The 4,438-nt window shown below is 40.1% G+C and overlaps 1 pseudogene; it reads left to right on the top strand.

Moving 5' to 3' along the window:
- The first annotated feature begins 3,891 nt into the window (after positions 1–3,891).
- LOC101517463 (dynein light chain Tctex-type 1-like) lies at positions 3,892–4,233 on the top strand (annotated as a pseudogene).
- The last annotated feature ends 205 nt before the right edge of the window (positions 4,234–4,438 follow it).

Genomic DNA, 4,438 nt, shown 5'->3' with positions numbered 1-4,438 from the left:
CATTTTTTGGGAAAAAGGTTGTTTAATTTTGTTATCAATACCATCAATAGAGCTGTGGACATAGGGACCATCACATAAACTTTATTGGACAAACTGGCTTCATTTTAGTAAGCTGAAGTTATAACTGGGTTGAATTTTAAGAATAATGCTATACAAATTAAATTATCTTTAAAAAATAGTGCTATCTCCCTATTTGCCTAAGTTGAAAAGAGGGTAAATCTCCAGATAAGCAAGTGTAGAGCGCTCTACAAAACTAATCATCTTTTTTTTTTTAGCAACAATTATAAGACACATTTTTCTCTTCCCAATTGCCTACAGGCAGAGCAAGCTTCAAAGATAAAGAATAGGGTATGATATTTCAGGGAATTTGGGTAATCATGAGGAAGAGAATATGGTTCACTGATTCTCTAAAGGAGAAGTTTAGAATTTCCCAACTGGCTCAATATATAAGACCTGCTTAAGATACTACAGGTGTTTTAAACTCTGGAACTAAAGTAACTAATCAGCGGGAGGGTAAGTCAGGAGCAAAGGAATCAAGAAGTTTATAGAAAGTATAGATTTAGGTGATCTTGTAGAAGCAAATTATATGTAAGATTTACTTTATTTCTCGTTTGAAAGAATTAACAGAGAGAGCGAGGAGAGACAGACATCTTTCATCCACTGGTTCACCCTCCAAATGGCCAAAAAAGCACCAGCGCTGGGTCAGTCAGATGCTGGGAGCCAGGAACCTCCTCCAGGTCTCCCATATGGATGCAGGCATCCAAGGGCTTGGGCCATCCTATGCTATTTTCCTAGGCCAATAGTAGGGAGTTGTCACAGAAGTGAATCCTAAATGAAATGTTTTTATCTTTATACTTTTTTTTGACAGAACTAGGATACACATATACACACACAAACACATCACCCTTGGTCAACACAGAGTCAAGATCGACATTATCACTGTCTTCTACCTCCATCCACATGGCATAGCACACGAAATTCTTTAGGAGCAATAAAATACATGGAGCGGATACCTACTATGGAAACAATGCTGTCCCTCCTTCTGCACATTCCCTGAAGGACCTGCTTAAGATTATTCTATAATAAGGATAAAAGTATAATAATATAATAATATAATAAGGATAATAGTATAGTACTGAACAAGTAATACAGTTGATTCTTATTATTATCAAGTACTATGTGCCATATAGTTGTACCTGCTACACTTTCATATGACTGGCAGTACAGCAGCTTTGTTTACACCAGTATCTCCATAATTAAGTGGGTAATGCATTGTGGCATGAGGATTTGAGAGCTATAATGCTTGGGAATTTCTTAGCTTCATTAGAATCTTATGTGACTACACTCACTGAACGACGCACATGTGAGTATAGCTAGTAGACATAAACTATACAGACCCTGACAGCACATTTAATGCAAACTGTGGTCAGCAAGCAAAATATAATCAGAATGAGAAACAGTATAGAAAATGCTAATGCAGACTTAAGAAGACACGGCATGAACAGGGAACCATATACGGGTTGCAGTGGAGATCAAATGAAACAAGTGTGACTAGACTTTGGTGAATAGAAAGCATATTCAGGAAGATGTTGCATGAAGAGTAGAAACTTAGAGTCAACCTGGCCTAGGTTTAAAAGGTTATCCTAGTCCATATCAACTGTCTGACTTTAAGATGGCAAATGATTGCCGTGAATTTTTGGATAAAGCAGTCCTCAATGATACCCTTACAAGCACTTGGTAAATAACCCAGACTTGAGAGTCAAGCTGTCCTTTGTCCTTGAACCGGTCCTTTGCCCAGTGTTATGGCTATTCTGTGGAACATGTGAGTTCAGTCACAATATGGTACGCGTACTTGCTCTCATCATCTTTAGAATGGTATAAGAATTCTGTTTTGTGGTTTGAGATACTAATGTCATTTTGACAACATTGAAGAAATATTTGTTCCAACTTTGCTAAATAAAATGGTTGAGTAGTCTTTCAACTAACATTAAACATTACCATCTGAGAAAATCCAGGAATTTGCTTTAAACTTTAAGTAAAACTGGCAGGAAAATACTAAATTCTGAATGCTACTAAGGGGAGAGGAGAAATATCATTTTAGAAAAATGTAGTTCCCACCTCCCCCCCAAAAAAACGGCTTTTGCGCAAGCAGGGACTCTGGTGACTCATTCTATGATTGTTCACATATTATGTCATGTTTAGATTCTCTGCCCCTCTTGGGTTTGAGTGATCTTGGTTAAAACTACCATCCAGGAATAAATTAACACGATCCTGTGAATGACACTTCAGTTTGAATTAAGAAAAAGATTATAGAACACAGATATAAAAGATTTTTGAATTATTATATGATTTGTTTGCATTTTAGGTTTAATGTATTACAAAGGAATAAAAAATAATGAACAATACAGAAAACATGTTATATGAACTAATAGTTTCTTATCAAAGGAAGATAGTAATTTTTATAAACTTAGCACAACTTAAGTGTAAAATGTTGATAAAGTCTAATGTGCCCAGTGTTCCAGGCCTGCACATCATTTACCACTCTGAGTTACTGGAATAGCTCCTGGTGCAACAAGTTCCATTCATGGTATGTGCCTTATACCACTTTACATTTACAAATTCACAATTTTCTTCATTATGGAGTATAATAATATGCTATGCAAACTTGCAAGCTAAGAGAAACGCAATGTAGCCAAGGTATACAATAAACCAGCCAGCTAAGTTTGCACAATTGTACTTTGGGATATTCCAAAATGAAATTGCCTAATGAGGCAATTCTTCAATGGCATTCCTGCCTTCAAGTAGCACCTGAATCTATATTAATCTCCATAACCACAAGCCTTCCCACAGAAAATTGCATGCCCAAGAAACGATAAATAGAGCGGTGTGCGCCGTTCCCAGAGTCAGCTCCTGCTGCTGTACTTCTGACTTAAAGGGAATCAGCTGCTCCGGTCTTGTCCTGCTTCTGAGACACCGGGATGAGGTTCCGCCCGCGTAAAGAAAACCACACATCTCGTTCTTCCAGAGGATTTATCCAGTAACATTGAACAATGCTAATGTGTCTTTTATATCTTAATACACTCAACACTTTCATGCATAATATTTCTGACCAATTGCAGATAAACTGTTTCGTCTCTGGAGTGAATTTGAGTAATTATAAAACAGCAAAAGTAAATAATTTGGGCAATTATGAGTTCAAGGCCCAGATTTCAAATTCATCTCTCTTTACTATCATAAATGATTATAAGGAACTTCATAGGTGTTTCTCAAAAGAAAACGTGCTAGGGCCCGGCGGCGTGGCCTAGCGGCTAAAGTCCTCGCCTTGAACGCCCCGAGATACCATATGGGTGCCGGTTCTAATCCCGGCAACTCCACTTCCCATCCAGCTCCCTGCTTGTGGCCTGGGAAAACAGACGAGGACGGCCCAAAGTTTAAAAAAAAAAAGGAAAAAAACAAAATGTGCTAGCATCAGAAGGTATGTGAAAACAATGCTTAGCATCATTAATCATTGGGAAAATGCAATAGATCACAATGACATGGGTTTTTATTGAAAATAGGAAAGGTAATAAGTCTTGACTTGGATGTAGACAAATAAAAGTATTGTACATTCTTGGTAAGAGTATAACTTAAACCAACCACAATGGAAGTCCTCAAAAACTGAAAATAAAACTATTACATGATCCAGCAAAGCCACTTTTAATTACATATCCAAGTAATTTTTTTTTAGTTAAAGGAATTTTGAAGTCAATATGCTACTGAAAATATCTGTATTCCATGGTCATTTTTGACATGGTTCATCCTAGTGCGGGGGCTGCCGTGGTGGGCGGCACCTGTGTGCGCCTGCGCAGCCTGCTCGACTCCGGGCAGTGGAGGCAACGCGCGGGAGAGCAGATGAGAGACCACCAGGCTGCTGAGGAGATGACCTTAGTGGTGGACGAAGTGAACAACCTTGTCAAAGAGGCCATTGAGAGCGCCCTCGTTGGAAACGCCTACCAGCACAGTGAGGTGAACCAGTGGACCACAACGTCGTGGAGCAGACGCTGAGCCAGCTCACCAAGCTGGGGAAACCCTTCAAGTATGCTGTGGTTATGGGTCATCATGTAGAGGAATGGCGCGGGGCTCCACACGGTCAGCTCCTGCTTCTGGAACAGCTCCTCTGACGGGAGCTGCACCGTGTGATGGGAGAACAAGACCAGGTACTGCATCCTCAACGCCTTTGGTCTGTCCATGTGACCGCCTGCCCGGTGGGCGACCGTTCTTCTGTCTCGGCCTTTCTGGTCTGCCCTCATCACTAGCCGCTCACTCAGCGGACACCATGCTCAGTATCTTTAAGTGTTTGTTTTGTGACACTCTCAAAATGTAGAGAGGAACCAAATGGCCGCACTCTTATGTGAGCGCTACACCACGGTCACACCGATGTCACCAGCAGTGGTTGGGC

This window comes from Ochotona princeps, chromosome 9 (genome assembly GCF_030435755.1).
Source record: "Ochotona princeps isolate mOchPri1 chromosome 9, mOchPri1.hap1, whole genome shotgun sequence".
Classification (NCBI taxonomy): Eukaryota; Metazoa; Chordata; class Mammalia; order Lagomorpha; family Ochotonidae; genus Ochotona; species Ochotona princeps.
The sequence above is the reverse complement of the archived record's forward strand: the minus strand, read 5'-3'. Positions and strand labels throughout refer to the sequence as shown.